The sequence below is a fragment of the Dermacentor albipictus genome, chromosome 10, assembly GCF_038994185.2.
Source record: "Dermacentor albipictus isolate Rhodes 1998 colony chromosome 10, USDA_Dalb.pri_finalv2, whole genome shotgun sequence".
NCBI classification, from domain to species: Eukaryota; Metazoa; Arthropoda; class Arachnida; order Ixodida; family Ixodidae; genus Dermacentor; species Dermacentor albipictus.
This window is the reverse complement of record NC_091830.1, coordinates 63,678,595-63,706,495: the sequence shown is the minus strand read 5'-3', so window position 1 is coordinate 63,706,495 and position 27,901 is coordinate 63,678,595. Positions and strand designations below refer to the sequence as shown.

At 44.6% G+C, this 27,901-nt stretch overlaps 1 long non-coding RNA gene across 1 annotated transcript; it reads right to left on the bottom strand.

Annotated features, from left to right (window-relative positions):
- Nucleotides 1-23: 23 nt before the first annotated feature.
- Nucleotides 24-26,883, bottom strand: LOC135904195 (uncharacterized). Its single transcript, XR_010565034.2, has 4 exons — nt 26,726-26,883; nt 17,704-17,779; nt 10,585-10,642; nt 24-165 (listed from the first exon to the last, which is right to left on the bottom strand). It is a non-coding gene; the product is annotated as an uncharacterized lncRNA (long non-coding RNA).
- Between the last annotated feature and the right edge of the window lie 1,018 nt (nt 26,884-27,901).

Below are 27,901 nucleotides of genomic sequence, written 5' to 3'. Positions count from 1 at the left end.
GCACTCAAAAAGAACACTACAAGGATTTTTGCAACAGCGTTTATTTTGACCTCCTATAAGTTTCAGCTGGGACCTCCATCAATAACAAGTGTAGCGTCCAAAGAGGCGCTGAATAATTCCAGGACACTGGCAAGGAATTGGACAAGGGTTGCCTCTATAGCAGTCCTGAAAAACAGGTGATAGAGTGGTGCAGCAATTCATATTTTATATCTTCGGAGTCAGTCGTTATTTTTCTCTCTAAACAGTGTCTAAATAAGTAGTTAAAAATGTCGCGTGTGCTTTTCACAAGTAAATTCTCTGTAATTATTTTCTCTCTATCTTTTTCTTCTTCTACTATTCAGAGTGGTTGAAGTGCAAGGGGTCACAGAAGCTGTGGCTGTATAAAATGCTTCCAAGTCCGATGATTGCAAGGCATTCAAGTTCTCTTAGGGCAGTAGCGCGATGCTCTACTTACTGGTTTGCAGGCATATTTATTTCTTTAACTCGGTGAAACTGGTTGCAAAGGCAAGTAAACCACTATGCGAACACGCACCTAATATTTATGGAGACAAATAGGCGTTTAAAATGAAATCCACACATTTTTATTATCTTGCGCCTTTTGCACAATGCGCACATACGATAGCGTTTCCATTCAAAAGAAGATCGCTGTTCTTGCACCTTTTCTAATCCAGTAAGAGATCGAAATTATCCAAGTAGGTATAGTCCAAGAAGATTAATAAATCGTATGGAGGGCCTGCATGTTTCTTGAAATGGTAAGAAACCTGTTGCCTGTGCGGTAATGTTTTTATTCACATAGCAATTATGTGCACACTCCAGCTGCATTTCTGCCGTTGGCGTCGCCTCAGCAGTGAGTTTCCGTACGAGCGAAAGCGTGTGAGTTTGAGCCGGCGAACACAGTGTAATCTCGTGTGCGTGAGCGAGGAACGTGGCTAGGATGCGTGCCCTTTCCTGTGGCGCGCGAGACAGGGTTCTTAGGAGAGAGGGGAGGGGCGTTTTTCTCCGGCGGCTCCTACGGGATGAGACCGGTTGGGCACCAAGCTCGTCTGTTCGATGGCCCAGGAAACCGAGAGAAGGAAAGCCAAACTCACTCTTAGAGATGTTTACAACCGGGCCATAATAACGGAGGCGCTCAAATACCTTTTGTAGGTCAGATTTGTGTTCCACAGCAGAGGGACGGAATAATGAATGTCGCCTAGATAGAGGAAGCAACAAGTCAGGCCGCGGAGCACTTGGTTGAAAAACCGCTAAAATGTTTGAGCGGCTATACGGGGGCCGAATGGCATGCGCACCTAGTCAAACATTGCGAAATGGGTAGTGATTGCGGTTTTAGGAATGCCAGAAGGCTGGACAGGAATCTCAAGGTAGGCTTTTACCAGATACACCTTGCTAAATTTGCAGCACCTAAGAAGCGATGTGGTGAAATCGTGGATATTAGGTATAGATTATATGTAAGGTATCGGGAATCATAAGTTTGCTTAAGGCGCGGTAATCGCTACACGGTCACAAACTGCCTGTCTCTCTGGGCACCATATGTAAATCAGATGACCAAGGACTAGCGGAAGGAGGAACGAAGCCTAGCTTGAGCATGTGTTCGAATTCTTGCATTGTAATTTTCAGACGGTCTGGTGCTAAGCGGCGAGGTCGGGGAGATACTGGTGGTCCTTCAGTCACAATGTGGTACGTGACGGTATGTGCTATTGCCTGATCTGGCGAGGGTGGTTCGAACAGCTCTGGAAATTCCAGCAGCATGGTGGATGGACCACGGTATCGGTACCTTGGTGTGTGCTTGAACGAGACGCAAAGTAGGTGCAGACGTGGTGTTACCATGCACGGGCAGGTTTTTTGAGGAGTCAAGAAGGCGGCAGTTGCAAAGGTCGACGAGATGTTTAAAGTTCCACATAAAATCAGCGCCACTGATCGGCCCGTGGTCGTCAGCGACAGTGAACAGGCATCCAAAAGGGCGTCGCAAACCAAGGTCAAGAGTGAAGGATTTCTGGCCGTAGGTTTCAATGTTGGAACCGTTGACGGCAGTGAGAAAGGACGTGTCGCGGCAATGTCTTCTGCGGACTTGAAAAATAGGGGCAAGGAAACAAATTTCTGCACCAATGTCTACAAGATAGCGAACTTTCGTGACACGGTCGGTGACGCAGAAGAGACGGCTTGATGTAGGGCCAGTAGCACTAGCCGTCATAACTGACTGACCCTTCCGTTTGCCTGAAACTTGCGAGGCGGGCGGCGCTACCTGCGTGAGTGCAATATCTTGCGTGATACCAACTAATAAAGGGAGACGGAGGGCGTGACACGTTTTAACGCGATAGCGTTAAGGAGCTCGTGTCGCAGAAAAGCCGGTGTCGTCGGCGTCGGTGTCGGTGTCGGCGTTTGCGGCGTTGACCGTGAGCGATAAATCACGGCAGGCGCTTCATAAATAAAAAGCAAATTCCAAGATTGGCCCGGTGGGAATCGAACCAGGGTCTCCGGAGTGTGAGACGGAGACGCTACCACTCGGCCACGAGTTCGATGCTTCCAAGCGGTGCAAACGCGCCTCTAGTGAATGCGGTGTTGCCTTCGAAACGAGCCGTGGAAAGTTATACTGCGGTGTATATCGGTAATTATGAACATGTAACGTACAGAAGTCAAAATTACACGAGTTGCGAAGTGCGTTTCCGCTGCATTTCTTCTGCGCTTTCCGCACACGCAGAGCCATCTTGCGGCAAACACAGAAGACCCCCTCCTCTCAATGTACGGCGCTGCCCCGACAGGAGGCGCACCGCGCGCGCATTGGGACCGCTGCCAGGCGCGTCGCGGGACTCCCTCTCCCCTGACGACGCTTCGCCGTGCTCCCGGTCCTTTCTTTAGATTACTATCTATCTCTCTGCCCGTGCCGATCGCGACGTTTGGCTGGCGTAGATCGTTTCCCCTCCGAGACACCGAGTTCTTTGGTTCGTTCCGTTCGCTCAGGCGCACGTTTCGTTGCCGCGCCGAACGCTGCGTTGCTCGACGCTCACCGCGTGATAGGTGGGCGCTAAGTCCGATGCGGGGCGCATCGTAAGTGATCGCTGTGCCGTAGCACATTGTCTTATACCCCTTGGCGGGTCGACGGGAACGCTGTCGCGTCCCACTCTTGAAGGCGAAGCTTAAGCGTCCTCCAATTTTTGCTACTGCGAGCGATGCCGCTGCTGATGGTTATTCACCCGAAAGCGTAAGGCAGCCAACTGGTTAGTTAGCTCCTCTGCTTGCACATGAAGTTGCTTGCGTGATCTGTCGGGTTCGGCAAAGTGCTGCTGTAAGTGGATTAGTGTCGCAACGGGTGCCTTACGACGGCCAACATTGGATGTCACAGGATCAGAAGAATCCATAATCTGGTCCGCCATCGTTTCGAAGGCCTCGGCAGACGTAGTAGTAGGTAAGGCACATATAACCATGCGTACCTGGTTCAGTAGACGCTGTAAGAAGAGCTCCCCAAGGATTTTTAGGTCTGTTGATGATGGAATGGTTCCCACGAGTTGTGTCATGCGGCAAAGCAGCTCAGTCGCTTTTCTGTCACTAAGTTGCTCCGATGAGAGGAGCTGTTGAATCTGTCGTGACTCATAGTCGGTGGTGCGCCATAGCGACTCCCTCTTATGTATATTGAACTGATGATCGGGTGTATACGCTAGCATAATTTGCACTCCCTATCATCGTATGCGTAACGGGATGGTCGAGAGGTTGAATGAAACCTTGGAACAGGTGTTGTGGAAGCTCGTTCAAGAACAGACAAAATCTTGGGATCGCTTGCTGGCACACGTTTCTTTTTCAATTTTTTATATCAGTATCCTCAAGACCCAGAAGGGGACTAGAAAGGGGGTGGGCTCAATGAAAAAATAGAAACGTATACAGAAGTATGGAGCGCAGATTTCTATATAGAGATATTGGTGCTGTAACTAAAAAAATAAAACCAACCACAAAAGTAACGAGTGCAAATTTTTAAACTAAAGTTATTGTGCTATTGCATTAGGTAGTCAATACGTGGTGATTTCGGCAGAAATGTGTTCGGCAGAAATGAGTCGAAGAAAACATTAGTGTGACAATAGGGGATGGCGACCTTAAACTGGTAGTTTAAGGTCACCACCTTAAAGATTTTATGAAAGAAGGACAGGCGAGAAAGTTTTGACCGGAGAAGTAAATCTGGCCGTCCTAAATTCGATTTAATTAACCAAACGCTAGCTGCGCGATGATAGGCGGAGGTAATGAAACCAGCGTAACGGTTTTGTACGAATTCGATGGTCAGTGAAGGTGTGTTTAGCTGGATCTGATATTGCCGATGCGTATTGAAGTTTAGGCCTGACTAGAGTTTGGTAAATAACAGTTTTAGATGTAAAGGGGCTTGAGCGAAATTGCGTCGCAAGTATCCGAGAGTACGATTTGCGTTGGCGGTGTTCCGTGAGAAATTAGTTGTGTGAACACCAAGATATTTGTTTGAAGAACCTTGATCAAGCTGATGTTGGTTAATAATGTAACCAGAACAAGCAGGAGTGTTATAATTGCGCTAGATTCTCATGCTTTTACACTTGTTAGTATTTGAAGTCATTAGCCATTTATCACACCAATTGGAGATTGTGTTAAGGTCAGATTGAAGAATACAAGAATTCTTTGTACTTGTTATTACTCGATAGAAGACGCAATCGTCAGCAAATAAGTTAATAGGAGAGCTAATGGTACAAGGAAGGTCATTATTACATATAAGAAAGAATAAGGGACCTAACCCGGAGCCTTGCGGAACGCCGGATGTTACGCTACAATGACGTAAGGTGCAGTCCTCGGCTAGCACAAACTGAGAGCGGTTAGCAAGGAAGCATTCGATGCACCTAAGGATGTTATGATCTACATTCAATGTGCTAATGTTAAGGAGAAGCAGTTGATGGGGAATTTCGTCGAAGGGTACACCGAAATCTAAGAGAATGCAGACAATAAGAAATGCGCTGGCCAAAGCGGAAGCAATGCTTTGGGTGAAAGACAATAGTTGCGTTTCGCAAGAGAAGAATTTGCGGAAACCATGTTTGGAGGGACTAAAGAAAGAATGGGTTTCAAGAAAAGACACAGCACTTGAATATATGACATGTTCTAAAAGTTTGCAAGGAATGACCATTAAGGATATCGGTCTGTAGTTAAGAGCAGATTGGGCATTACCTGATTCACAGATAGGGACCACCTGCTCCACTTTCCGATCTAACGGCAGTATAGAAGACTGAATAAACTAGGGGAAAATGTGTGACAGAAAAATATATGAGTACACTTCTGTGGTTTTTAGAAACTTCGAGTTAATTTCAATCACACCACAGCAAGAAGACAATTTCAGTTTCCCAATTAGGCTCATTATTCCGACGGAATCAATCGCAATTGGATCCACTGGAGAAAAATGCGTTTACGTACATACGGCATCCGATTTGAAAGCGCATGCGAAAAAGGTGAAAAAATTGAATTATTTACCAAGGACAACATCCAAATTGTTAGCATACCATGAAGCCCCGCGAACTAGCTCGGGTTTTTGGCCTTTTGAACATTTTTATGGCTGACACATCCGAAGACCTATGAGCATACTGAAGGAGCTCTGCACTGAGGAGCAAGAAAGCGAAGAAATGAAGTCCACTCACACATATGTCTTGGATTGAAGAGATCGCCTTGAGATGACCTTTGGGCTTGTACAACAAAACTTGAGCCGAATAGCGAATAAGCACAGAAGTATGGCGATCACCACTGCAAAAACTAACTCAAAGTTCGCTATCATGTCCTGGTTTGCTTCTCAAAAATAATAAAAATTCTAATGCACTGAAAAGGGCTGTTTCAAGGCAGAGAAGAAAAACAATTGCGATTACTGACTGAACCTGGGACCCAGCAAAATGTCTTTTCCTATCAAGAAACTGAAGAAGTAGAAAGAACTTCAGCAGGAAGAGCTTCCAAGGCCATTATATTTTGTGGTAGTCGAGGAAGTGCCATCCGACAAGCCATTACCTGCCTTTAATGTCCATTACAGTTGTGGCATTGACTCTGTAACGATCAGAGATGGTGTCGACGAGATGCAGCGGGCCGACATGCGGTATGTATTAAATACATATCGAGACGTATTCTTGGAGATTCCGGGGTAAACAAACGTTGTGGAATGCCGGTTAGAAATGTCCGCCCCCGAACCAATTCACACTCCACAACACCTCTTGCCATTTGCCATAAAGATGTCGTAGAAAAAAAAAGGTTCAGGACATGTTGAAGCTTGAGGTTATGAGCATTCTGAATCGTCATTGAATTGCCTCCTTATTTTAGTAAAAAAGCGTGACAAGAGCTACAGAGCATGCATAGATTTTCGACACATAAGTAATGTTCTAACCTTTGATGCAGGAGCTATACCCTAAACCCATCACTTGTTCGCCGAAGTGGGGATGAAGATGTGGTTCTCCATGCTTGATTTAACGAAAGAATATTGGCAGACATCACTACAGGACACCACAGCCGAAGACACCACGTACACCGCAGACACTAGACACCACTAGACATCGCAGTTGAAGACTGCTTTTTCAACCCAATCCAAGCTTTATCACTTCCTCTGTGTGCCTTTCGGTTTCAAGACCACATCCATTGTGTTCACTCATCTAGTGAAAAGGCTTCCTCTTGGAATCCCAAGCGTGGCTCACTATATACACGACGTGCTGGTCACTACCCCAACATCTGAAGATCCTCTAGCAACTCTGAAACAGTTGTTTTCCAGAGTGCGAAAAGCAGCATGGGAAATGCCCATGGCCACAGTTCATGGCCATGAACGTTTTTGAGTCACCGATTGGGAGACGGTAACATTCAGCCAGTGGAATGTACAATGAAGAAAATGTCTCGTACTTCTAAGCCCTAGAAAAAGAAACTTCGCTAGTCCCTGGGTTGGCTGGTTACTACCTCGACCTAATACCCCGCTGCGCCCAAAAAGCACAGCACCTTACCGACATGACGAAGAAGTTGCACAAGAATAAAACCACATGGAACGGGGAAAGCTAAGAAGCATATGAATCGCTGAAGAAGGCCTTATCCTATCGACGAATTGTAGAACACCTGACCTCGAAAAAGAATTTGTGCACCGTATAGGTGCTATTCTCATGCAATGCCATGATGATTTACTCCACCATGGTTCGGGTGCCAGCCACCAGCTTTTGCCTCGCGAAAAGAGATACTGCACCATAAAGCGAGAATGATTGGTGTTGGTTGTGGCTATCGTGAAATTTCACGTATTCAGTTATAGAATCTTCTTCGGGGTAGAAACCGACCACCAGCCATTACAGCATCGGTTAAAAGCAAAATACTTGGATAGCAGAGTTTTATGGTGCAGCCTTGCATTACAAGAATATTCGTCAAGAATAGAACAAACTAATGACCCAGAAAATGTTTGTGCTGATTATATCAGTTGGTTATAAGCATGCATCTATAGTAGTTGCCTCGTGACAAGTTGAATGTAGAGTGCTTTTTTGTACGTGTGGTTTTGTTAACACTCTTCCGTTCTTGTCCAATACAGACTCAAGTGTCTTGTCACGCACTGAAATGCAGTTTATTTTTCTCTGAAAAACGAAGATTTTCAAAAGGGGGGCCCTTTGTTGTTTGTGAAGAGATCGGGGAGTGACAGTGCGCGAAGCCAGTGGTGTACATTAAGGAAGCGGGGCGGCGAAAGTGAGAGACTGGAACGGTCCCAATTCTTCATACGGGCACAAATACAATAGCGCAGGCATGGGTAGCCCATTTTGTTGCCTGTGCGGGCGCTTGACGTGTGGCCCAAGTTGTTGGCATGAATAGGTTATGTGCAAAGCACTCGAAAAATTGGAATTGCGTCAAATCATTAAGAAAAACATTTATAATTTTTTTGCCTGTGTAGCAGCTTCATTCAGCGTAAACAACTTCCTACCCAGCAAATCACGTTTGCTTAAACAATGCGCTGAAAAAAGAAAGGTAGAACAGTGATACATAATTCTGCTTGTGCGAGAATGTTGTACGAGAATGCGAGCTCCCAAATGCGAATTATTTATAGGACACGTAAACTGACGCTGACTGAAAGAGCCAATCGCTGATGTGAAACGTAATGTTTTATTCAATCATCCTCTTGGAAATCGGTCGAATGAATATTATCACAGTGGGATCGCTAAGCGCTCTGTGTTAAAGCGTGAACGTTGTTTATGTATGCTTGGAAAGCAAAAAGGCTTGAAAGTGGCCTTCAAAGCAAAGGGCTCCCTGATTTTTTTGAGGAGTTCAGGTAACCCAGCAGACACAACTGCGGCTCCATTCAACTCGTACGGTCTACAATATATGAAAGTTAAGGAAAGCTGCTGCCCCGATAGCAACGCCCACAAAACCTACATAAATATGCAATTGCGCAATCAACAATGCGCAAGTGTCATTTGCGTGTCTGAGTTCTTGGTGTTGCGCATAAGGTGGTAAAATACAAAACGATGGCTATTGAACTAGGTGCAAACGCATTCATCTGACACTGATAACAATCCGACTCTTCAAGAGCGTGAAAGCCTCAGATTCTAGCGGCAAACGTGAACCATCGCGCCAGTGCATGAAGCTACCCGTGCGTGAGTGCTCAAACTCACACTACAGACGCGCCTTGAGTCTGAGAAAAGCAGTCTGAAACGTGCACCCCAAGAAACTCGATACTGGAGCGAAGGATATCATTCCGCCAGCGCTCGTGTGAAAACGATACAATTCAAGACGCGAACCAAAGAGCTGTTGTGCTTCGACAGTGCTTACACTCTGCTTAGGTGAGGACCTGCCTGAGGTGTAAAGGCGGGCGCGCTTGTTAGTCTGGAGCCTGCGCCTCTAGCTGCTTTTTTTAATTTCACAATTCGCTGCATAGAAAGTTACCTATATGCCTCCGTTCTTTTTTCTAGATTGCCCTGTTTACACACCAGTTTGATACCCCGAACTTTGTTCCATTTGTTGGTGTCGACTATTGCTCCCCCGGCCCATGTGTAGTCCTCTGCAGCGCAAGTGGAGACCAATACGTCTCCTGACATCTACCATCATTCTTTTGGCGAATTTGGTGAATTACTCCGTAGTTTCACAGATAATCTTCTTAGTTGGTGGAGCAATAACAATAAGCGGTGTCCAAACTCACATCTGAGTACTAGCTTCCGCTAGAATTTTTTGCGCAGGTCTTGAGGCCAGTGCTGTGCTCATTGCATGAGGCGGTAAAACGTTTGAAGCCGGAAGTACGCACTGAGACTTCGACACCATTTACACCGCCTATAAGATACCTGCAGAAAATCATCACGTGTTTGGCTGTTTTTGGCTATTTTTTGCTGACGAAAATTTGAATCTGGCTATTTATGAGCTATATATTGATATCATTTGGCAATTTATTTGTCGTTGCCATCTGGCAAGCTTGTTTGGGAGGAAATGGAGGGGCACTACCACAAGCGGGCTTGACGCGGCACATGTCACCCGCCGTGAGCGCCCACTCCAGCCTTGGCTACGCCAAGGCTGGAGTGGGCGCTCACGTGCTCTTGCCTAGCCGTGCTAAATGGGGTGAGCAGGCTTTGTTCTGAAGTGATAGTAGGCAAATCCTTATTGCGCACATGGTAGCGCTAAATAAGAAGCTCAATACGAAGTCTGTACAGTAGCGACTGGGACTTAGCGCGTACTGGTGCGTGTCATTTGTATATGCTAGCCACTACTTATCACGAGACCGCTTCAGGCATAGCGTACGTGTGATCAGAGGTTAAGTTTCGCGTAGTTCCAATGTTGGCGCGCGCGGCCGAAGTTGAGCAGACGATTTTCTGCTCACACTGCTTAATTGATGTCAGCTATACATAGTATGCACGTGACGTCACATCCGCTGCTGTCGTCTGCTTCCGCTACCTTCCGCCATCTCGGGGAACCTTAGCAACAGGCGCGCATAGGCCTATAGGTTCCCCAGCATGGCACAGCTGTAAACCGGAAGTCACGAAGTATCCTTGAATGGACGAACGTGCATACTATGTATTGACAAACAGCGGCCGTGTACAGGAGCCTAAATATGTGACGAAATTGAAATAACCGAAAACATATTTTGATATTGAGAAACAGAGTGTTTCTGAAAAAAAGGTGACGTTTGTGTGCTGGAGGGGTGCCCATGAGTGCAAAATATAGGTGAGATGTTCAAGAGCAGCCTATGCTATCCTCGGGATGTGTTTTTTTTCCTTAGCTTAAGGGGAGAGTGGTTCAGGACATGCTTAAATATTTATGTTCTTTTTATATGACCAGCCACCTGCTTATTAGCAATAGGTTCGTGTTCGGCTCGATAATGTTACCATGTACGTTACAAAGCTTGTACCTTTTATTTCTATGCGATTCTTAGTTGCCTAGTGGTGCAGCCAACATTCTCACCGTTCACTTTTAATGCGTCTAACAATAATCGCAAATGAGAATGGTTCATAGTGCAAAATTCTTATTCAGCTAAAACACACAAAGTCATAGAATTGCAAATAATTCGGTGTACTATTTTGCTGTCTGAAGAAAATATTCATGCAGAAGGTTTTCTATAGTAAACGTGCTGCCCAAGCAAATTTATGGCATTGCACATACAGTTCGTGTACTTACAGATCTCCAGCAGTCACTCCTATACCATCGTGCTCCCGAGGATGCATTCACAGCTGGGCTTTGTGGCAGGCAGGCACAACAGAAAAAAGCCAGATAGTTAACAGCAGCCAAGAGTATCTGCGAAGCTACAATTTGAAGAACATGCATAAACCCAATCAAGCCGCTTATATTCCATGGTACATTCCTATGACAGATTCCTTGACTCTTACGACATACAGATTTATTTGGAGGAAGCTTCTCTTATTATTGTGATGGGGATAAGACTAGGCCGAACAAAAGAGAAAATCTATTTGGATGATATATGCAGAGAGAAACACAGAAGGCGGAACAACAACCACAGGAGCGCTCCTTCGATCGTCGTCTTCATCCCCTTGCTTGCGCTTTCTCCAATGTAGTGGATTGGCTTTTACAAATATATTTGTTTTGTTGTATGCACGTTTCAATCCTTTCAGAAATTCTTTTTCTTAATTTGAACATATATAGCCCAGGAGCACAACCTCTGTAGTCTCATGAGATTTAGCGGCTTGCTTACCAGACCAACATAATGCAATATTTAAAAAAAAAATCATCAGTCCTTGCACTCTGCGAAGACGAACGAGCAGCGAATCCGGGGTGTATTTTACGTCAATCGACGCATCTATGCACATAAACGTATTTTGTTGTTATAAATGATATTTTATTGGTTTTATTATTATTATTATTATTCAACGACAAAGACAACGAATGCATATTTCAATTGTGTGGGGTGATTTATTGTTCTTTCATGAAGTAATGACGTCTACAAGTACTACCACATGGCAGATGAGGAATTCTATAATATTTACAACTACACGGTGCACTACGTATTTCTGAAACGTAGATGATACTCGGCAGAAAGCTAGGGCTACCATTCTCATTTGTTCTGTTTCGGGACAGTTTTGATAAAACAAGAGTTAGGCCTCTTCACTGTAACCAGTTCTCCCTCCGTAGGCTGCTTGTTTTGGCAGCAGACTGAAATTCTGTAATATTTGCAATTTCACTGTGAACTAATGTTCACAAGTAAATGAAACTGCATAGTAATAGAGTCGTTTCAGCGGCCAGTTCCAGTATAATTTTTACAAGATAACTGCGTTAGACTGAAAGCTACACAGCATGCGCGAAAGTCTGGCGAAGAAGATTTTTTTTGTGTATGTGTCGACGCCAAGCATAGATGGACAGACAACAACCACTGCCGAACGGTAGCTATATACAGCTTTGGTGTAAAAACTGGTATTTCACATCTGGCTTGATGGATTTGCTGCGATGGTTTTAATGGGCATTTCCACATTTTATTTGTTCCGAGCAATACCTCATCCCACAGCTAGACCCCGAAGCGTTCTTTCTGGGAAAACCGTATGGATTTCCTTTGTAGACTCGTGCTGGAGTCGGGTGGAGGACATTTTTTCCTTAATCGTAGCTTCCTCCACCTTGCAGGATTCCGAGCAACGGCTTAGCCAGATAAAATAGGGTGCAACAACTGGTTGCACATCCGTAATGCTGCACTTAGTAACTTTGTTATGAAGGTAGAGTACATGCTTATTGCATGGAACAGCATATCATGTCATTTTGTCGCCCAAGACAATGTCAAGCTATTTCACCTGGCTCTACTGTGGCAGAAAATTTGCGCGTTTAATAAAAAAATTTAAACATATCTTTGTCAGGGATTACTAAATCTAGCTTAAAACTCTATTGGCGAAGAATAAACGAAATAGTCATTCGGTGACCTAAACAGAGCAGTACGTTCATGGGCACACTTAAAAAAAAAGTTTAACTTTTTTATTAAAGGGCGCAACTGTTTGCCACCACTCGGCTGTGGAAAAGTAATCTGCAGCAATGATTATATGCAGGGGGTCACACGTAACTTCTACAAAGTATTTTAGAAGCATGGGTAACCGCAACTGGTCTAAAATTACGGCGTATGCTTCGCCGTTCTTCAATATGTTGTTTCTTTTATATTCCACCTGATTGCTTGATTACCAAAGATGAATTATTCCAAATCTTAATGTTTAGTTTTGGCCGAAGTGTGCCTCGTTGCGTTGTAGAGCAAGCTCAGAAAGGACCGCTATATTTTTTATCGCAATGTAGGTGCTGTGTTTTGATTTTCTAAGCGTCTGAGCGGATGTAATAAAACCACTTGACAGGGCTCATGCGTTATTAAGTGAAGCATTCTCTACCTTGCTTCGAGCGCAGCACTTGCCAGGAACCGACAACACTTCATCTCCGTGTGCCACCGTGAAAGATGCTGTAAGAGTTTGAAGGCGATGCCTAGGCGCGCGGCCGCTCCCTTTGACATGGGCCTAATGGAGGTTTCTTTTCCTCGAGGCATGTCACGGAATGTCACGAAACGGAATGTCTATTATGACTTAAAAACTAATTAATGGGAAATATCAAAAATACGGTAAGAAGCGCTCCATGACGGCCAACCAAATGTCGTTGGTGTGATTCAGATGCGGTTACCCACTTTTTTTTCAAATCTTCGGTTTAAGTTACGTAAAATATCCCGTACTTATGAATACGTGGGAGCATCTCGGAAATGCTCGTGGGGCCCCTGCCTCTCCAGAAAAGTAATAAATCACCGCCTGTGAGGCTGACTTTCGCACACTCTGTCACATGCGGAAAATTCTACCGCCATTTAACCCTTCGGAAGATGGATCCAGTAACAGTTGTGTAATACACAAGTTCTTACGTCTACAAACGCAGACACTGAAACCTTAAAATTGCTGGAATAAGCCCAGGTTTCGTTGGTGCCCTTTCTTCAGTCATCTCCCTGTATTTTCTTCCCTACCAGAGGTTTTATTCACAATTTGTCATCAGCCACAATGTGAATTCCGAACACGGTCCCAAGAAATATTGTCATTTCTCTTTTCGGCCATTACCTTGTATGAGCCCCTTGCAGAATGGGAAGCGTTGCATATCTGGTGAGATTGTCTTCTGACGACTGCATTTCTAAAATCATGCCGAGGAAACACTCCTTAGAAGCGTCGTTCACAAACAACTGATGTCGGATGCCGACCTTGCCGTCTCGATGAAGCGATTTCCAGTCGGAAAAAATTCCGAGGTGGAGGAAGTAAGCTTTATCGCTCTAGGAAGGGTAATTCAGTGGTTAGGCTGGATGTCTTCATCTTCTATTGGTTGATGACGACCTCCGGCCTGAATGGTTGGCACCCCTATTCCGGGGCCCCACTGAGCGTGGCTTCTCGTCGGGCATGATCCACCAGCCTCCGTTGGAGGCTGAAGAATTTCGGAACTGAAATTATTGATACATTTTTTTAGGTTGCCCTGTTTCCTGCGTATATCGATTATAATTCTGGTAAAATGAATAAGTATGCATGGCCGTCTGCTTTTGGGGATAAATACTGTCAATAATCTATGCTGCCTCTCATATTAGGGCCTCAGTAATGATCTTCCCCTAATCTTGCCACTCAACCACCTAGTCCTGGAAAATTCCACATTGTTGATAACAGGGACTCTGACTCATAGGCTCTTACTGCATAGACTTGAGGTTACAGAGAACGTACGACTATTAAGCTGTGCAGGTTCAATTTTTTTCCATTTTTTTCCACAGGCCGTTGCTTTTTCTACGCAACACGTGACCAAGACGCGCAAATGTGCGCAACGAGGGAAAACTGCGCCATGTGTTGTATAACATGTGAATAACTCCTATTAGTAGTTATGGGCCGCTTTCAACGCCATCGTTTTGACATTTCGCCAGCTTGCCTCTTTATCAATACCCATTTGGTTGTTCATTCACTTTTTAAATAAAGAACAAGCATTCTCTCACGAAGCACAGTCAATCTTGAACCGACGTTACTCGGTGACGAACACTCGTTGTCAAAGCACTTTCATTAGGATAAGCGCAAACAGACGGAAGCAAACGATTCTGTTCCGTCCTGCTTCAACTATTCTCCGACAAATGAAATTACGTGATATCCAGCACTACGTGCGTAGGAGAAAGCGCACATAAGCAGACACCAGCCGCCTTGGCTCATCCAGTCGTTTCTCCGGTCGGAGATTACCTCTTAGATATGGCAGAGGCCGGCACGAGCTCAGCCACGCGTAATACCACGTACAGCCAAGGCTGCACTAGGGGAGTAGGCGTACTCACCGGCTCTTCATGCTCAGTATCCTAAGCAGAGGGCAGCTTCATTGAAAAGTGGTCAATTCACAGTGCAGTCCTGGCGCAGCCTGATAAAATATCAGGTTAAGGGCCCTAACGAACTCTTGCCAGTTTGATTCGATTCCGCTCGGCATCGGGTATACTTGAACGATTTTTCTTTGCCATTATAGAGTGGCTAATTCCCAGAGGCACATACGTAGTTACGCAAGTTGGCCTCAAACACGTTCGTTGAATCGCGACTCACAGCTGCTCTTTCGTTACAAGTGACCAATGCTGGCGTCAGAGAGGCTCAGTAATGATCAGCACATACTGGTTGGCACCTTCCGAGTGCTTCAAGTCAGCTTCAGAGTTTTTTGAACAGCGGCACTCACCGAGTCCTGCATATGCAGTGACTCATGTAAACTTGAAATAGGTTCGTTAAAGATTGTCTGACATCTAAACATACCAAACTACTCAATTACCCAAGTTGGTCTGGCTCATGGTTGCGAAGCGTGTTGCCTCAGCACAGCATCCCGATGCTTTATCTATTCGACTCTGGACTACTCGTGACTCAAATAGATGAGGACACACAAGCATACCAACATACGTAGCCCGCGAAAAGAGCGTGACATACCCTAAAAGCCTAGCGCAATAAGAAAATACCGGTACCCCCTACCTCACGATGAAGGTGACATTCATGTAATAAGCACTGAAGCAATGTAGCGACCCAGCGAATTGCCAACGCTATAAGACGTGCTATATTCGGTTTGTGTGCAGCCTGGATCCTCTGTCGCGCATCCCTTAACGCGTTGAGTGAGGTAATCCCATCGCCAAGATGTCAGCTAGTGCATGGGTCCTGTGAAATATATGCTCGAGCACAAAGTCTGAATATGTGTGACGAGGGTTTCACTTCGCCTCGCGACCTATGTGGATGTCACATATTTTCCTTAATGAAGAAACTGCCGTCTGCGAGGTTCACTGAAAACGGTGCCTATTCGGCGCAACGTACCGAGTGCCGCAAGTTTGTCCCACAGTCGGTTCCAAACCGAAATCCCTCGTCGAAGCAGGTCCATGCTCTATCCATTGAATCAGAGACTATATATTCCAAAGCAATACATTTCTCTCAGAAATTAGTGGATAGCCGTGCCGATCACCCGAAAGTTCCCTAAAATGCGCGAAGTGCCCTAATAAAGCTAATGACGTGAAAATGTACTGCTAATGCAATTACCATTCTTTGGGTACTTTATCAAATTTTTATGGGCTGACTGTGGATCTAGCTGTGTATCCGTCTAACCATTCTGCTACGAACCTGGGTCATGGGTAGTTCGGAGTCGAATGCGAATCCCGTCGGGTTAACATCTTGGGGGCACATTATTGAAACTAAGCGCCGGACAATCTTGGGCCACTGAGTATGGGGCACTGTACCTACGTCGCGTTCATGGCGCTCGTCAACAAACCTCTTTTACGCCTACTTGGGTGACTGGGCGTGCGTCGCTAGATATGTCTCATTAGGCACGTACCTATTAGGAACGTACATTAGGTACGTTCTTCAAAGAACATCTTCGACGCCGATTTCGTCCACTGGCTATGTACCACTCGGTCTGTGCTTCCCCTAACTGCATTTCTTTGATACCAAATTTTCTAACTACCTATGTGCCTCTGGGTATCTCGCACTCTACAATTACAAAAGTAATCCGTTAAACTTATTTAATACTCGTGGGAATCTAATCTTCTCCCCGCGTTGTCCTAATGATGGAGCTGTTGGTGCTGTAGCAAGCAGGAGAGAGGAGCCCCGCTGCATAGGCGTTTCGCTGCAGGCATTATGGCATGTCGTTACATTGCATCAACGCTTATCACACTAACACTAGCATTTGTAGTAAGAAGAGTTCTGAAGGGAATCTTTTGCAATCCACCCTATATAAAACCACTTCATTTTTTTTTCCTTCATTCATGGTATTTATTACAGTAGCAACAACCCGAAACTCACCAGTTGTGCATAGTCCGAGAGTGGAGAGCACAATGAAAATCACACAGTGAAAAGGCATCGTTGTTAATTTGGGTAGAAGAGTTGGTATCACTTTAGAAGGGTGGTAAGGATAGGCACCTCACCAAAATGGGGTACCAGCCCGCCTGTGTATCAAGTCCACCATAAACCTGCTTTAGCTGTAGTTTCATTTGGATGAAATGTAACCTTTTCATATCGCATAAGCACAATAGCACATTCCTACACCGGTGTTTGTGATAACTTGGTTTGAAGTATATGGACCATGGGTGCTAATTCGAGCATGTATTTTTCAAGTGAAGCTTGTATTGGCCCACAAGTTTCGGTGGCTGTTTGGTCACGCAAAAATCCAGTTGATCCCAGCGCAGAGCAGCTGCGGCAAAGCGCGGTTTGATGAGTTTACAGCTGCGCCCGCGCCGCAGCGTAGGTCATTAGCAAGAATGCCAGCTGATGGGCCTGGGCTCTCGCCACGCGCGTAACCAATCAGAGCCGTTTCGCTTCCGCCGGGGAGAGAAAGAGCCGGAAAGCGTTTCGCGTGCACTGCACCGGCTTCTTTTCTGTTCAGTTCAGTCTCGCAAAACGAAAGGGACGGCCCCGCTTTGTGCATTCCCCGGAGAGACATGCCGCGTTTGACGAGTGGCGGCGAGAACTTACCTGCGAAAAGCCTCGCCATCGGCGCTGCGAACCAGCGGTTAAAACCACCCGAGGCCAGGAAATTCGACAGCAACGAGAAGATTATCAAAAGCTAAGCCAGCAGGAGGCATAAGCAACGCAGTACCTTTACCTGTGTGTTACATAACACACAGATTACGGTGCCACATGACAAGTGCACGCTAAACAAGTTTCGCTTGGCCCGATTTTCTGGTTGGGGAAGGTTTGATCTTCTTTTTAAATGCTATGCTTGCGGGATAACTTATGCAGAATTCCACGCTATCAGATGATGCCTTCTATTACACATGCACGTTATAAATAGAAATATGGGATGCACGCACTATTTACTTACCTTATTGCGCACAGGACAGAAATGATCAGATAGGCTACCAGTTTCCTCTCTGCGGGCATCTCCCTTTTAGTAATTGCTGGTAGAAAAAGACATATTATTGAGTTATACTAAGATCATATCTTCATTTCATGCTTGTTTTTGTTACTATACCAAATTACGGTATTCTTAGGTGCCTTTGAATATTCTGACGTAGGCACAAGGAAGTGCGAATTTGAATTGAACGATATTTCAAGGTTACACTTATACGTTCTCAAATTCCCAGGCAAGAAGCTTGCTGGTTAGCTCGCGTCTCCGGCATGTCGTTTTTATATTTGTAACAGTTCCTTTCTTCATTCCAATGCTGCGTAATATCACCGTTTGGAGCTGTAAACGCTTTCTTCCTTTTTAAGTAAACGGCAATTGTTGTTATTTAGCGAAGTAATAAAAGCTTGAAGCCGACGAACTTGGAGGAACGTCATGACGAGGTGCAGCGACCGACAAACCATTTTATGATGGGCTGGTCTCATATCTGGTTGTACTTCCAAGTTATGCTTGCACCAACCCACACGTGCCTATACTATGTGGTGGTTCGGAAACACAAGCTACTCCCCCCTTTACCTGTGCACCCATATACACATTTTACAGTAGAAGATGAGCCCCACTTGTATTGCCAATTTGATTGTCTTCCTCGTTACTCATAGCCGGTGTCGTCGATGTGTCAGGTTTCTTTCAAGCTATAACAAGCTCAATATTTGTTAGTTTCTTTTTCAATTGTCTAAGACTTCTACGTTGCTGTAATGGCGCGAACGTGCTTCATTTCTTATATTATGCATATCGACTTAAATTATAGGAATTCTGAAAATAATGAGAATAACAAACTGCGGTGGCACCGACAGATAAGTTTACATTTTTTCACCTTGAAAAAAGTCGAGGACCCCTGAGCAATTGGAAGGCCGGAGCAAAACGTGCGACCATGTGCAACCTCTAAAGCCATGATTAGAACACCAGGCTGCTGTGCTTGGGGAACGGTTTTATCTCGTCATGGGGCGCATAGTTCATTTTGCAGCATAAGTGGTTATGGGTTTATTCCAATAGCCGTTTCGATTTGGCCACGTTGTCCGCCGCCATTGTGCGTCGCCACTGTCACCAGAAATGAGAAAAAAAAACCGCTTCTAGGCTGCATCGAATCCCAGGCAGAATACGCGGGAGTCAGTTAATATGCCAGTACTCCACGCCAGCCCTTTCTTTTGCTTTATTGCATGGAATTATGAGTAGAATCATTCGAAAATTGTTACGTTATGTTTGGACACACAAACTACACAGGCATCGGTGGTTCTATGGTAGAATACCCCACGCCAACGCTTTCTAGCTGCTGTGCAAGAAGATAGAGGACCCTTAAGCTTTGCGTTTAAGAGTGCAAGGCTAGACGAGAACGGCATCACGAGGGTGGGATAGCAAAGCTGAAATGACTACGATGCAACGGCCACGGCAAAACACACCCGTCACAGACAAGTAGCGGTACTCGCCAAGAGAAGGCCCTCATCGAAATAACCGCATCGTGACCGGCATTTACCGCTATTCTTCACAAAAAGCCTTCAATGACTGCGTTATACTGACACTAACTTATAGCGTCAGCTTCCACCCTCCCTGTTTCCTTTGTGTGTTCGTATGTTTCCACACAATAATAATAATAATATTAATAATAATAATAATAATAGCGGAGAAACATTGACGTTAAAACGGAAGATATAAACAAAATTAGGCACCGTGCACAAAGTATTCTCACAATACATTTTATACGCGGCGGGAGAATACAGGAACACAGAAGCATGGACAATAGACTAAATTGGTGATGCCGATTCTAATTTTGAATACCAAGAAAAAAATTAAGGCAGAAGTCATCTTTTATAGTTATCTATGTCATTGGAAGAATTTCTGAATAGATATTGCCGCCGCAAATGTTTGCGAAGAGTGCCAACCATGTTGTGACGACGACTTCATAACGACCATACAATCGCAACATTAGAGGGACGACGATGGTTTGATGACGGTGGTGCTTTAATGATGACTGTAATATGACGATGTTCGGACGATGATTGGATGACAAACATTAGGAGACGATGCAGGAGTGACGAAGATGGTATGACGACATTGTTGTTATGAGGAAGCCGGGACGACATCGTATTACCGTTGCTGGAGTGATCTCGATGGTATTACGATGTTAAGACAAACACAGTGGCTTGACGACGATGGTATAACACAATATTCACAAGCCTACGAGGTACACCCCGCACAGTCACAGCGTAAGAAGGAGGAGCAGCTCCACAGGAGCTCCATTTTCGGCACAGCACACAGCCGAGTCTGACCAGCACAAGCTTGTGCTGGTCAGTAGTAGGCTTGATACCTGTGAAAGGAAGCACGTTAAGCCTTGGAAAACTGGTAAAGACTTTATTAAAGCCAATGATCAATCTATCCTCGATGAACTTTAGAAACGGGTGGACAACTTACCAAATAGTGATGGTACTACTCTGTGGCATGCGTTTGTGACCTGCGTTAACTACTGTATTGATGCATTCGTGCCGACTAAACGCATTAAACCAGAGCGAAGAAACCCATGGATTGACAGAAAAATTATACATGTAAAACGCTGGCTAAAACGGGCCAAAAAGCGCCGGCAAAAGAACCCTGAAGTTATTCGCAACCTGCAAGTCCAGCTTTCAGACGCTCTTTCTTTAGCGCGACAAAAATATTTTTCTACTACTTTGCCGAATTACGTAGAAACCAGTCCCAACAAATTTTTGCGATATCTTGGCAGTGGAAACAGGCATTTGCAAGAAATAAGGCAACGCGACGATGTGATCCCCGATCCTGAAGAAATATCTAACGTAATGAATGAATATTTCCATACTGTGTTCACCCGCACTGTCAAGTGTCAGACTTCATATCTTTTGAAGGCGTATTTTCCTCATTGCTTAATGCTAAAGAAAAATCTTTTGGGGGGCCGGAAGGCATACCAATTTCTTTTCTTCGCCGTTACGCCGAGCCTGTTGCACGCATCTTAACAGCATTCTTTTCTTTATCAATGAGCACTGCAACTTAACCTGATGACTGGCGTGTGGCTCGTGTCATTGCAATCCACAAGAAGGGTAATCGCCTAAGCATTGAAAACTATCGTCCCATTTCGTTGACATCCACGTGCTGTAAAACACTAGAGCACGTCATCGCTCATTATGTAACTAATTTTTTTGAAATTAACAACTTGCTCTCTCCATTTCAGTATGGCTTTCGAAAGAAACTGTCGACAGGTACGCAACTTTTAAGAACTGTCCACGAAATCGTTCTAACGCTTGATTCTTCCAGACAAGTTATTCTTATCTTCCTTGATTTCAGTAACGCATTTGATCGCGTCCCTCATGGTACACTTCTTGGAAAACTTACTAAGCTCGGCCTTCCTACATTTAGCGCAAATTGGATAAGGGCCTACCTTTCAAACCACAGTCAGTTCGTAGACGTTAAGGGTCATGCTTTTACTGCATTACCAGTTCCCTCCGGAGTACATCAAGGAATCGTACTCGGCCCGATTCTTTTTCTAATATATGGTAATGATATAACTAGCACCATTCTTCCACACGTTAACATCAGATTATTCGCAGATGATTGCCTTGTCTTTAATTAGGTGACTTGCCGTAATGCCAAGACACTGAAGCACTAGCTTAGCCAGATTTAACGAATGGTGCACCACCTAGTCTATAGCCCTAAACACTGACTAAACTGTTTTACTTCGTGCCACGAGGAAAAAGCAACCTATGGCATTTACATATTGCATCAATAGTAGACAAATGAAGGAAGTCTCCGAACATAAATACCTAAGCATAACGATTACAAACACTATATCGTGGTCGAAACACATCGCGAACGCTTGTGCATCCGCCTCTCAAAAGCTTGGCTTTCTACGTCCTAAATTGAAAACAGCACCTTAATATTTAAAACTACTAGCATACAGAACTTACTAGAATACGCCTCAATAATATGGGACCCCTATTACATAAAGGATAAGCATAAGCTTGAAATGGTTCAAAGGCGAGCAGTACGGTTCATTTTCAACAAGTTTAAGTCCACTGATTCGCTGTCACCACTAATGACCGAAAACCATATGCCTACCTTAGAAGCACGAATAACTGTGGCACGACTAAAATTTATTTTCACGATGTACGACAAGTTGGTTGAATTTAATGGGCGAACATACATTAAACCTTACCTGTAATGCACGTCTGGACACCCGTCAGGCTCACGACTTGCTCCCTTTCCGCGCACGCACTAACGTGTTTAAGAATTCGTTCTTTCCTTGTACTGTTGTTCAGTGGAATGATCAACCCCCAGAAATTTTCTCTGCTAATAATCTTGAGCAGTCACTACTCATGTATTTAGCACGGTAACATGGAATGTTGTTTTCCGCCTCTTTTTTATGTTATTTTTGGTATCGCTTATGTAAGTGCATTTTGTTATGGTGTGAAGGTCAGCAGAAACTCCATCTTGTATTTTGATGTAACATTAACTATCCAAGTGGATTTTTTCTGACGGTGCGAATATCGTCCTTTACAATACAAAAAGGCAAACTTGTTCTTTTCTTGCTTTTCCTGTTCCATATGTCTAGCACAAGAGCACATATTACTCTTGTCCTAAATGAGTGTTTGCAGAAATACGCCCACCTGCTTGGTCTGTATAGACTGCAGTATGTACAAATAAATAAATAGTATAATTTATTTATGGGGTTTTACGTGCGAAAACAACTTTCTTATTATGAGGCACGCCGTAGTGGAGGACTCCGAAAATTTGGACCACCTGGGGTTCTTTAACGTGCACCTAAATATCAGTACGCGGCTGTTTTCTCATTTCGCCCCCATCGAAATGCGGCCGCCGTGGCAGAGATTCGATCCCGCGGCCTTAGTTTTTGCACACGCAGATTTGTGACGGACACGAAAAATCCACGGAACCGTTCCCGTAAACAGCTTCGCTTTTTCGGAATGCTAATAAGCGCTGTAGTGGCTCAGTGATAGAGTAGCTGACCTATGCTGTCGACCCGGGCTCAATTCCGGTGAGAACTGGGTATTTTTACAGCGAAGCTGTCTGTGCGGATCCTATGCCGTCGGAATTCGCTGAACCTGTCATTATCAGCATTGGCTCGAGCGTCGTCGTCTTGCACAGCGCTACAGCGTGAGCGCACTTGTGCCAGTGCTCTCGCATTCCTCGTCGTGAACTTGACATCTCTTCTGTCGCCGTAATTGGAAGGCCGCGTTTACGGGGGTATGAGCCATTGCTATTAGGGGGGTATCACCCATTCACTGTCTTGCGTGAGGGACAAGTTTAAATTTGAAGCACTTTACTTTTTAAGTATCGCAAACGGCTATGCCGGGCCGATGCTGATAGCCACGCCACCTAGCAAGTTCGAGACATCGAACGCAAGCGACAACGGAGGACTGCAGGCATACCGTCACTGGCGTCGTTCTCGCCGTCGCAGACAAACGTACGTGTACCATCAAGAAACAAAGAGACCTCAACGGTCAAAATAACTTAGGCAATCGTCAAAATAATTGTAGCCCCCGCTTCTCCTATGGTGGGCCTAGCGCACAATAAACTGAGCTTGGGATTAGTGGTTCCGTGCATTCCATTCCAGCTACCACTATGGCGAGGCCATGGGTAGGGCGTTATTCTTAGGAAAAATCTGCCTGCTGCGAGCGCCAGCGAGGGCTCACTCATGAAATGGCTCTTCGTCGTAGGGAAATCGTGAGCTGGGCGCCACAGAAACCTCGCGCGCAAACTAAAAAAAAAATGAAATACACGGTGAGAACCGGACGAAAGTACTCCTAACGCATGCTCTCCTCACGAAGCAGGCAAAAGCGAAAGTGAGGGGAAAGAATGGTCAAATAAAATGTCTAAAATATAGAGTGCTTGTGAAGTTTGCTAGCGTGGTGTAACATTCGGTGTAATTAACACAACTTCGCTGTTCCGCCGTCTTCACGAACTAGAAGGGCAGGCAATTTTCTTTCTCATTCCCTGCGATCGCTGCTACGGGCACCGGGCACAAGCGGCATTAGCGATTGCGGTGGTGGACACCATCGCTAAACGAAACGTGTATTAAAATGAGCCCATAACAGCTCACGCTCTAAAAGCACATCAGTACGATGCCACATGGCCACAATGGCTTGATAGGCAAATTGATGACAAAGGTCGACATCGGTATGTTGACAAAGGGATCATGACAATGTGTGAACGACAGTGTAATTGCTACAGCAAATTGACGACGATGAAACGACCAGGACGGCGTGACGTTCACTGTGATGACGACACAATGTGGACATTTGCATGACGACGATATAATAATGACCGCGGTATGATGTCGAAGGCCAGAAGACGACGTGATGACCACGGCATCAAAAAGCAGTGACAGCAACAGGCTAAAAACGACGAAAGATGACGATGGCATGATAACCAAAGAATGATCAGGACATCCAATAGGTAGCAAAATCACCGTGAATGAATAGAGACGACAACATGGCAAGGATGGTATGCTACTGTTGGAGCTCACGTCCGTGCTCACGTGTATCACCTGCTGCCGAGGGGTGCCCTATTCACATGATGTTGCCATGCGTACTTTATACCTTTCATGGTGGCCATCATTCCACGTCTAGCAACTGCTCTACTTTATCGCCCAGCACAAAACGCCCTAGAATTACCGCAAGTTTATCCAATTTTATCGGTGATTCTATCTCTTCTCTACGCTTGGCCCTAACATTGTGTAATCAGGTACCGTGCGAGAAGATTACAGCTGTGCACATTGTAGAATTCATTCGAGGACCAGCGATTACACTCGAAGGTTTAGTGCGTCATCGATAAATAGCAACATGTCTGTTCTGCGGATGAGAAATGAAAATTCGCAAGCGTAATGCAGACCATCAATGCATTGGGCATACAATCTTGAAACTAATGTCGGTAAATATCTAGTAAATCTGTCCTTTTAGAATTTTATTATGAATTGTACTGCCCTAATGCTAGTTTGGTACTATCCAGAGGCTATTAAAGCTCATATTTTCTTTCGTCACTAGTAAAAAAAAATGTTTCTTTGCAGATTTCGCTTATATAACTGCTGACCAACTTCTATTATGGTCGATCTGTTTGGATTGTGACAGCCTAATGCGAAATTTAAATGAACTGTATTATCCTAAAATGAGTTGAACCAGCAATTATATACGACGTCGCAGAACACGTATAAGCAGAGACATGGCTATCGAAACCTGAGTATGGAACAGTTATTATTTACCTATATACATAGGCGCTTACTCGTGCAACACGTCTTCCCCTAAACAAGGGCCATAAATTCTTTTCAACTTCCTTTTATAGTGCTTTTGTATAAGCTTTATATACGTATACGTATAGTGCTATAGTGCTTTTATATCCGTGCTGCTGAGGAGCTTGAGAAACTCAAAGTTCACCACTATGCGGTGGAGGCAACTTGAAAAGAGCAAATAGAGTTGATAAAGGTTTTGCCGCCAGTACGGATGAGAAATGATAATAAATTACACGCCCATCAATTAAAAGGTTGTAAGCGCGATAACGTCGGTAAATAAATGGGAAGGATTGATGCGTTGTCAAATATTCAACAGCACTGTCAAATATTAAACGGAATCTTCTTCTTGATTTACTTCAAAGAAACAAGAGTTTCGCAGAAGAAATAAAAAATTGTTCGAAAAAAAATTACACTGGCATACCCTCTATTCACCATGAAAACCATTCGATAACTGCAGAAAAAAGACACGACTGCACTGTTCTGTCCAAGACACACACAAAAATATACTGATGGCTAATCGAATAGTCTTGAAACGCGTAACCGCAGCTGTCGAGGTTCCTTCTGTTTCAAACGAGGCGTGTTTTCGTTCATAGCGCAGCATCACCTTCTGTCTCAAGCAAATGCTGGAGTTTCCAATAATCAAATAACGGTCACTAGAAGCACCAACTTCATAATTCGACGGTCGCATCACATGCGGTGTTAGAGAGCGGTCCCTTATCGGCAGAAAAGTTTTTTTTTATTTTATAGGCTTCTCGCTAATGATAGGCCGCAAGGAGCATAAGCCATCTGCCCCAGCTCCACGCATTAGAAGTAAGAAAAATGCACTGTGTCTCTTATTTTATCCCTAGGACGACTTGAAGACCAAAGCCCAAGTGCCGATGCATTAAAGCTGGACACATTACGCACAGATTACCCGAATTCGCTTAGTCCACTTCCTATAGCCATACCGCTTATTGCCCTGTCTTCCCACTTAATCCACTTACTCATCTCCTAATCCTATTGCCTTTACCCCGCCTGAGTCATCCACCTTATTCTCTTCATCATCATTCCTAATTTGCATTACTAGCCATCGTTATCATGTATCTTTCTTACTTTCTTGCTTGCTGGCTTGCTTACTTGCCTTTTAGATTAACTCATACCCACTATGGGGGATTGGCCAAGAATCGAGTGATTTATACTTACAAGCGTATCTGCCATTGATGGTGATGGTCCTAGTGTTTGTTCCCTTGGTGTCGTCACCGCGTTTTCGCTCAAGGACTTTGAATGTCGAATGAACGATGATACACATAAGGCTCTTGACTTAATAAGGAGTGCAGCAATACGTAATTGCCAACTTGATTCGTAACAAACTAGTGCAGACCTCTGAGCCAATAAAAACGTCCTATATTTGCCCGCAATGATGTACATATCTTAACATCGTTTGGTTACTTCGTTCATAATCAGACTGTTGAATTACAAACTCAGATCATTTCAATATTCAGGCGGTTTCTCGCACATTTGTGACACAGATTCTTTAGTATATTCTCGTGATTACTATGTCCTCATGAACAATAGGATCCGTTGAAGTCGCTACTCTCTTCACTGTTAGACCTGACAGTACTATTGATTCTCATTAATTTTTATACAACTTCATGCAAATGTCTGTACAATCGTGTCACTGCAATTCGATCTGTTGTTCGTGCCAGCAAAGTAACTTACCTTTTCTTCTGATGTCGCAAATTCCTGACCTAAAGCAGTGGAAGCGTCTCTAATTCCGTCTCTAAAGCAGTGGAAGCGAAGAATATGCTTTTACTAAAAGCCAAATATTAAATTTCATCGGCGGTCCAAAAGAAATGGGGTGTATTTCTTTCCCGCACTGATTTATACTCGCCGCCTGAAAATAAGCCAGATTTTTCTCGTCCCTGATTGGCTTTAGCACTCTTATAAACTATAGTTATTGTGAGCTATACTCGACCTTTATAGCATGGACTATTCATTATTCTTCAAGCTGCGCTTCAAGGTTAACCTTCTTATATTAATGTTGTCGTGACATTCATGAGGAAATTATTTTCGAACTGCCGCCAAGTATGCAGGCGGGCAAACATATGTTACACGGAGACTTTTATACTGCTACATATGACGCACTGAGCCGCTGCACTTTTGCTGGTGCACTAGCATTTATTCCTACCGAGAAACTTTAAAAAATAACGCGCCGCTGATGCTATTCTCAGTCAATATGATCTTTGGCTGCTAAGCGCGAGGTCGGGGAATCAAATTCCGGCCTTGGCGGCCGCATTTCGCTGGAGACGAAATGTGAAAGCACCCGTGTACTTAGTCTTGTTTGCACGTTAAAGCACCCCAGGTGGTGGTCCAGATTCCCGGAATTCCCCGCTATGGTGTACCACAATATCAGATCGGGGTTTTGGCACGTAAAACACCGTAACAAAATAACTTTTTTTAAACGTTTCATTACCAGACAGATCTAGTACCGAAAACGCGGTTTTGGGACGTAAACATACCGCCTACAAGTTATAGACTGATCACCCGCGAACCCTAAAAATTATTCTTGTGTCCAGCTACATTCAGCAGGGAACCTTATAGCATCCCGTCATAAGATACACCAATTAAATGAATTCAGAAACGCATGTCCCCACAGATTAGATCCACGTCTTCAACTCCGTCTTCCACGAGGGTTACAACGAGCGGAAGGAACACTTCTGTGCCGCCTGTGGCTCGGCATGGCATTCACGAGCGCTTATTTATTCCGCATTTGAATGGCCGACAGCCCCACTTTCGACACCTGCGGCTGCAAGGAGACACAATCGAGCACTTCCTATGCTCCTATGTGACTGTCCCCGTTACAGTGTATCAAGAAAAGTGATTGCGACGCGCTCA